At 44.7% G+C, this 8,331-nt stretch overlaps 1 pseudogene; it reads left to right on the top strand.

The window, feature by feature from the left end:
* The first annotated feature begins 2,732 nt into the window (after nucleotides 1-2,732).
* Nucleotides 2,733-7,807, top strand: LOC129038274 (ganglioside GM2 activator-like; annotated as a pseudogene).
* Nucleotides 7,808-8,331: the final 524 nt, after the last annotated feature.

Here is an 8,331-nt window from a genome sequence, read left to right as displayed (position 1 = left end):
TGCCTCACCATGCCTGGCTAATTTTTAAATTGTTTGTAGAGATGGGATTTTCCTATGTTGCTCAGGCTGATCTTGAACTCCTGGGCTCAATAGATCCTCCAACTTTGGCCTCCCCAAGTTCTGGGATTACAGAAATGAGTCACCATGACCGGCCTTCCCCAAAACTCTAAAGCCAATTTTCCTACTACTCCTTTGCTATCGCTTTCTTCTTTTACTCAGTTTTTTGTGTTTTGTTTTTCTTAGCTCTCTTTTCTCTGTACTTACACTCTCCTTCTAACCACAGGTCCATAGTTTTAATAACCAGCTCTACAGTGACCCGTCAAAGATTTATTTCTCCTCAGATTCCCGGATTTGACTATACAAAGTTCAGCGGCTTTCTTTGGTTGTCCAATATGTATCTCAAATTTAACATAGCCAAAACAGATCTATTTTCCTTTTTTTTTCCCCCGAGATGGAATTTTGCTCTTGTCACCAAGGCTGGAGTGCAATGGCACGACATTGGCTCACTGCAACCTCCGCCTCCCGGGTTCAAGCAATTCTTCTACCTCAGCCTACCGAGTAGCTGGGATTACAGGTGCCTGCCATCACGCCCAGCTAATTTTTCATATTTTCAGTAGAGACAAGGTATCACCATATTGGTCAGGCCGCTCTTGAACTCCTAACCTCCAGTGACCCAACCCACCTTGGCCTCCTCAAGTGCTGGGGTTATAGGCGTGAGCCACCACGCCCGGCCAACAGATCTATTTTCTACACCAAAAACCTGCTTTTTATCCCAATCATTTCTATCTCACTGGCTGAGTTACTCAAACCAAGCACTTACGAGACAGCCTTGGTTTTTGATTCACCCTCCTACACTCAATCTACCAAGAAGATCTGTATACAGCGTAATGTCTAAATGGAAACTGACTTCTTAATGCTTTCACAGCTACCACCTCAACCCAAGCCCCATCCATCTCTGGCCTGGACTAGAACTGTGTCCGGAACGCTTTCCTTCCAGTGAGTTCTTGGTCTCACTGACTTCAAGAATGAAGCCACGGACCCTTTCAGTGAGTGTAGTTTGTTCCTTCAGATTTTCAGATGTGTCTAGAGTTTCTTCTTTCTGGTGGGTTCATTGTCTTGCTGACTTCAGGAGTAAAGTCGCAGACCTTCGCAGTGAGTGTTACAGCTCTTAAAGGTGGCATGTCCAGAGTTGTCTGTTCCTCCTGGTGCGTTTATGGTCTCGCTGGGCTTCAGGAGTAAAGCTGCAGACCTTCGCGGTAAGTGTCACAGCTCATAAAGGCAGTGCCAACCCAGAGTGAGGAAGAGCAAGATTTATTGCAGAGCGAAAAACAAAGCTTCCACAGCATGAAAGGTGACCCCAGCAGGTTGCCACTGCTGGCTCTGGTGGCCAGCTTTTATTCCCTTATTTGGCCCCACCCACATCCTGCTGATTGGTCCATTTTACAGAGTGCTGATTGGTCCATTTTACAGAGTGTTGATTGGTCCATTTTTACAGAGTGCTGATTGGTGCATTCACAAACCTTTAGCTAGACACAGAGTGCTGATTGGTGTGTTTACAATCCTTTAGCTAGACAGAAAATTTCTCCAAGTCCCCACCCGACCCAGAAGCCCAGCTGGCTTCACCTCTCAGTGCAATAGTCTTCTTTCTTCCACCCTTGCTCCTTGAAATCCATTCTCCCTTCAGCTGCCATAAAGCATATACTTCCCTACTCAAAACTCTTCAAGAGCTTCCCAACCCACTTATAATAGATTTCAGACTCCATATGAGGCCTGGTGACCAGCTTAATGCTGTGACAACCAACTTAATGCTCTTACCTCATCTCCTGCCCCTCTCAAACTCTCTCAACCAGCTGCAGCTTCACTGCCCTTCTTGCAGTGACTGAAACATGGCAAGCTTTTTTCTGCCCTCCATCATTATCCTTATTTCCCTCTCCACTTAGAACATTCCTCAAATTTTGCTTGCCATGACCCTTTATGTCATTTAATTCTCCACTGATATGTCACCTCCACAGAGAAGTCATTTCTGATCACCATAAGCAAAATACCCCCGTTCCTTTTACCTTGATTTATTACCTGAAATCGTCATGTGAGTCTATCTACTTTTTTTAAAAATCACCTATTTGACCCACTAGAATATGATCTCCATGATGGCAGCGTTTATATTCTGTTCACCACTATCACCCACACCTAAAACAGTGACTGAAACGTGATCAATGTTCGACAAATATATGTTGAATAGATAAATGGCCCATTTGGGGCAACGAATATATAAGCATCTGTCTACTAAGAAAAATGACTTCCCCTTTTAGGAAAACAATCATAATTACATGAATTACGCATATGCTGACTATTTTGACATCTGAAAAAGTTTTGCTTAAAAGCATAGAATATCTGCTGTGGAAATTTTGACTGCCTAGCATATTTGTTGCCCCTCTTTGTGACAACACTCCTAATTTCTTTTACAGAAAAGACCTTCTCCATTGTGTGCAGTCTTGACGAAACCATAAATCAAGGTTCTCTTGTCATCCCACCCCATCACACTATTCCCTTTCTCTGTTTCCCTTCTCCTTTCTTCTCGCTCTCTGTGTCTCTCTTTCACCAGGCTAAGAGGTAGAATCACAACACAAGCCAGAATAATTTTTTTTCCAGAACTTTGTTTATTGAGATTTGTAACTTAAAGGATTGAAAATGTGGGTGGTTAACTCCACACAGACTCACCCTTCGCTGTGCAATCCCTGATGGAGGCTCCATTCCTGATTGTCCTGGGCTTGCTTCTTGCAGGCCTAGCAGCCCCTGCCCACGTCCACCTGAACCAGATCAGTAGCTTTCCCTGGGATAACTGGGACAAAGGGAAGGACTCTGTGGTGATCAAAAGCCTGTCTCTGGAAGCTGACCCCAACGTCGTTCCTGGGAACATGATCATCAGTGCTGAGGACAAGAACCAGTGTCCCCCTCAAATCTCCTCTGAAGGTGGAATTAACTGTAGAGAAGGAAGTGTCTGGCTTCTGGGTCAAGATCTCATGCATGGAACAGATTGGTAGCTGTGCCTATGAAGACTTCTGTGATGTGCTTGATACTTTCATTCCTCCTGGGGAGCTCTGCCCAGAGCCCCTGCATATCTATGGGCTTCTTTGCCACTGTCCCTTCAAAGTAGGCACCTACTCACCATGAGTGAGTTCACTGTGCCTGACCTGGAGCTGCCCAGCTGGCTCAGCACCAGAAACTACCACATTGAGAGCATCCTGAGCAGCGGAGGAAAGAGTCTGAGTTGCATCAAGATTGCTGTCTCCCCCATCCTGGCTAACAAGGTGAAACCGGTGGCGGGCGCCTGTAGTCCCACCTACTCGGGAGGCTGAGGCAGGAGAATGGCATGAACCCGGGAGGCGGAGCTTGCAGTGAGCGAGACTGTGCCACTGCACTCCAGCCTGGGCAACAGAGCGAGACTCTGTCTCGAAAAAAAAAAAGATTGCTGTCTCTCTAAAGGGAATATAACATGGCATCAGCCACAGCAGAATGAAAGGATGTGAGGAAGGTTCCTTTTCCTCTGTCTCATGCTTGCCAACGTCAAATTTTGACTCTCTGCATGCCTTCAAGCCCCTTTCTGCAATGAGTCAGCTATCCTCACTGAAAATCATTTTGTGCCACTTACATTTTAGGCTGGGACAAGCAGCCCTGAACTAAGGCAGGATGAGTTGGACAGTTTTTTTGTTTTGTTTTGTTTTGTTTGTTTGTTTTTTGAGACAGAGTTTCGCTCTGTCACCCAGGCTGGAGTGCACTGGCACGATCCCAGCTCAGGGCAACTTCCACCTCCCAAATTGAAGCGCTTCTCCTGCCTCAGCCTTCCGAATAGCTGGGATTACAGACAGGCACCATGGTGCTCAGCTAATTTTTGTATTTTTAGTAAAGACAGGGTTTTGCCATGTTAGCCAGGCTGGTCTCGAACTCCTGACCTCAAGTGATCTGCCCGCCTTAGCCTCCCAAAGTGCTGGAATTACAGGGTGAGCCACCATGCCTGGCCAGAGTTGAACAGTTCTTGATAGCCCAGGACATCTGCTGGGCTGGCCACATTACCCATCCTCGTTTAGACATTCTCTCTAAAGAGTATCGTTCATTTCCAAAATAGTTGAGGAATGGGAACCAATGTGTTTTGGGACCTCATGTTTACACTGATCTAATCTTGACCTCCTGAAAAATCTTTGTGACTTTTTTTGTCACTGAGTTAAAAGAACAGTGAGAGTATTAACATTTTTGTTCTACTCCAGCTCCCTCTTACAATTAAGGGGAAAAGTAGTTAGTCTTGGAATATTTATCCCTTAACTTCTATGATTAATTTTGATTTCTTTTCTAGATTTGCCCAATTAATACTGGGGTACAGTGTATCCTGGAGAGCAGGGTGTGTGTGGGAGGAGTCTCTTGGGGGAGATAGGAGATAGGAGTGCTCTATTGTTTACAAACACAGGTGCCCACAGGGCCAAGCAAGAGATGAGTGACAAGGACCATCAGAAATAGGTTGTTTCCAAGGGAGATGTTTGTTTTTCCTTTTTAGATAAAGGTGATACTAGAATGTAACTCTTTCTTATTCTATACAGAAAGTCACAGCACATGTGCATTGATACAAGGCCGCTGAGGCCTGGTCTCCAGTTGGAAATATAATTAAGGGTGACAAGGACTGGAGTAAGTTGGAGAGTGCACAGCCAGCTAGTCTGTGAAGACAACTGCTACCTTGCTATAACAAGTTAGTGCCACATAAGAATGTCACAGGCCCAGTATTTGACAGATAGTTTCAACTTTTACACCTAGAGAAGCCAAAAATCCAGAATTTTATATGAAATCTTACCATTTTAAAAGATTGGCAAATAATTATTTTTCTTTTTCTTTTTTTTTTTTTTTGAGACAGAGTCTCCTTCTGTCACCGGGCTGGAGTGCAGTCGCACGATCTCGGTTCACTGCAACCTCCGCCTCCCGGGTTCAAACGATTCTCCTGCCTCAGCCTCTTGAGTAGCTGGGATTACAGGCATGCACCACCACGCCCAGCTAATTTTTGCCTTTTTAGTAGAGACAGGGTTTCACCATGTTGGCCAGGATGGTCTCGATCTCTTGACCTCGTGATCCACCGGCCTCGGCCTCCCAAAGTGCTGGGATTACAGGTGTGAGCCATAGTGCCTGGCAATTATTTTCCTTAAACAGTGTAAAGCCCAAAGGGGCCGAGCAGACGTGTGAGTGGGGAAAGCCAGCTTGTGGGTGGCCATTTTGCAGCCTCTGATCTGAGACGGTGCATGCCTTGTCCTCTTAAAACAACTCCTGTGGCACCACTTCTCCCTCCACAAGGCCAAATCCATCGTGTCTGATCTTAAGGAGAAGGCTCTTCCAGTGCTAGGAGAGGTATGGGCAGCCTCTCATCTGTAAGCTGTGGAGATCAGCAGGCTACCTGCCCCAGTCTTGGAGCTCTGTAGGGTGAATGAGGCAGATGTGGAAGAGTTGGCCCCACCAACAGCTGCTTTGTGGAGCAGGGGTCCAAGGAAGATAAGGTGGACTCAAGGTCAGGTTGCCTGGATTTGTCCACCACCCTGTTATGCCATGACAACTTCTGAACCACACACCAGACCTGAGTTCTGGGCTCATTTGAAGCCTGGAATAGCAATAAATATTTTTAACTTGCAAAAAGAAAAGAAAAAGGCAGGTGTGGTGGCTCGCACCTGTAATCCCAGCACTTTCAGAGGCTGAGATGAGCAGATCACTTGAGGCCAGGAGTTCGAGACCAGCCTGGCCAACATGGGGAAACCCCCACTCTCTACTAAAAACACAAAAATTAGCCAGGCATGGTGGCATGTGCCTGAAGTCCCAGCTACTGGAGGAGGCACCAGAATCACTTGAACCCCAGAGGAGGAGGCTACAGTGAGCTGAGATCACACTACTGTACTCCATCCTGTACAACAGACTGGGACTCTGTCTCAGAGAGAAAAAAGAGAGAGAGAGAGAGTTATTATTAATTCCTTAGGAATACCTAGATTGATACAAAAACTACTATTCGTTCTTTTTTGTTTTTGTTTTTGTTTTTCCAGACAGGGTCTCACTCTGTCACCCAGGCTGGAGTGCAGTGGTGTGCAGCTCACTGCAGCTTCAACCTTCCAGCCTCAAGCTCTCCTCCCACCTCAGCCTCCTGTGTAGCTGGCAAATAGACACACACCACCAAGTCCAGCTAACTTTTGTATTTTTTGTAGAGACAGAGTTTTGCCATGTTGCCTAGGCTTGATTGTCTTTTATATTTAGTTATGTTTAATTATACTTGGTAAATGCTATAGAGTTCTCATTAAAATGAACTATAGTGAATTTTTAAGTAAAAAACAATTTGCATAATATATTTTTAAAATAAGCACTCCAAAAATAATACTGTGTATTTTCATCAGTTTAGTTGTATAAATATGCATATAAATGGATAAATAAAGACCCCAAGGATACATGCAAACTAAAAATAGTAATTAATTATGTAGAAGAAAAAATTAGGGGAGTCAAGGATGACTGTAGCTTAATCTGTCATAAATATCATGTGAATTTAAAAACATAATTTTAAGGAGAAAAAAATTTCAAGTACATGCAAAGGCACAAAGTCTGCTTTTTAACTCCTTTAAAAATATACAAGTACAGACATAAAAGCTCCATGGGGTCACAATAAAATTGTAAAGGCTTGTGTACTATTATCATAATTGTAGGATGACCAATCATAGTGATTTTCCCAGGATGACTGGTCATCTTACATAATGGTATCTCTTAAAGCAAAAAACAGTATTTTTTTCTTAAGTTTGGCAGGATAATTACTGGTATATGTAGTAAATAAAGTTTGGGGGGACTCAGGCTTTTTTCTAATGCCTGGGCATTGATAATATGATCAGCCTATATAACATTTATTAATTTAACAGTAATTGATCGTTTATTGTGTGTCATCACTATAATAGTGATAATAGGAGATAGAAAGACATCATTTAGGTAGATTGTTAGGATGAAGAGACTCCCCAGTAGAAAACTTTCCTTCTAACAAAAAGCAGCTCGGAAATTGCTCCCTTTCTAACCTCATGCAATTCAAAGAAATCACTTCTCCTCTAACAAAGAGCAGTCTGGAAGATCAGGCTGTGAAACACAGATAGGCAACTTGGGCACAGAGTGGGGAGCTTCCTGGTTATCACCAAACTTCACATACCTACAATGGGCCCCAGTAAAAACAGTGCACTTTTTTTTTTTTTTTGAGTCGGAGTGTCGCTCTGTCGCCTAGGCTGGAGTGCAGTGGCACAGTCTCGGCTCACTGCAAGCTCTGCCTCCCGGGTTCATGCCATTCTCCTGCCTCAGCCTCCCAAGTAGCTGGGACTACAGGCACCCGCCACCATGCCCGGCTAATTTTTTGTATTTTTAGCAGAGACGGGGTTTCACTGTGTTAGCCAGGATGGTCTCAATCTCCTGACCTCGTGATCTGCCTGCCTCAGCCTCCCAAAGTGCTGGGATTACAGGCGTGAGCCACCGCACCGTGCCCCGCCCCCAGTGCACCTTAATAAGCACATTCATTTCCCTTTCTTTAGCCTCACTAAGATAGGGAAGCTGGAAGCACGAACTGGGCGGGGGAGGCCTGCAGCTGCAAGAAGGTGCCTGGGAACCGGCACAGAAACTCTCCCTCTCCTTTTAGCACACGCAGATAAGCAGCAGCAGAGCAGCACAAACTAAGAGCCTGCCTGCACAATCAAAGAATGGGGTGGGGCTATTAGAAACTCTGCTCTATGCCGATGGCACACCTGGTCCTAACCAGTTCTTCAGGCCTTAAGGAGATAAGACACCCCCTTCTCACTAGCTCATTTTTTTAAAACCCTAACATTTTTGCTACAACTTGGCAATCAGTTTGGACCCCTCTCTGTGACAGAGAGCTGTTCTTTCTTCTCACCTTTTAAACTCCTGCTCCAATCTCAGTCTGTACACATCTGCATCCTTGATTTCCTTGGCCATGAGATCAAGAACCTTGGTATTTACCCCAGACAATGAGCCTGTTTTAGTAGTTCCTATAGATCCTATAATAAGTGAGGCACAATCCCTTTATTTATTTATTTTTTTTGAAACAGAGTCTCATTCTGTCACCCAGGCTGAGGTGCCGTGATGTTGTTCCCAGACCAAACCAAGGGTCAGGTTCCTTATTCTTGTGGCCCAATAATGAGAAGCAGATGAACTGGGAGAAAAGGGAGTTTTTATTTCTATAACTGGTTACAGGGAGAAGGGCTGGAAATTATCGCCAGACCAACTCAAAATTACAATACCTTCTAAGCTATATGTGTACGTGTAAGTGTGCATTAATCT

The sequence above is a fragment of the Pongo pygmaeus genome, chromosome 1 (assembly GCF_028885625.2).
Source record: "Pongo pygmaeus isolate AG05252 chromosome 1, NHGRI_mPonPyg2-v2.0_pri, whole genome shotgun sequence".
In the NCBI taxonomy this organism is placed as follows: Eukaryota; Metazoa; Chordata; class Mammalia; order Primates; family Hominidae; genus Pongo; species Pongo pygmaeus.
This window is presented reverse-complemented; position numbering and strand designations above follow the sequence as displayed.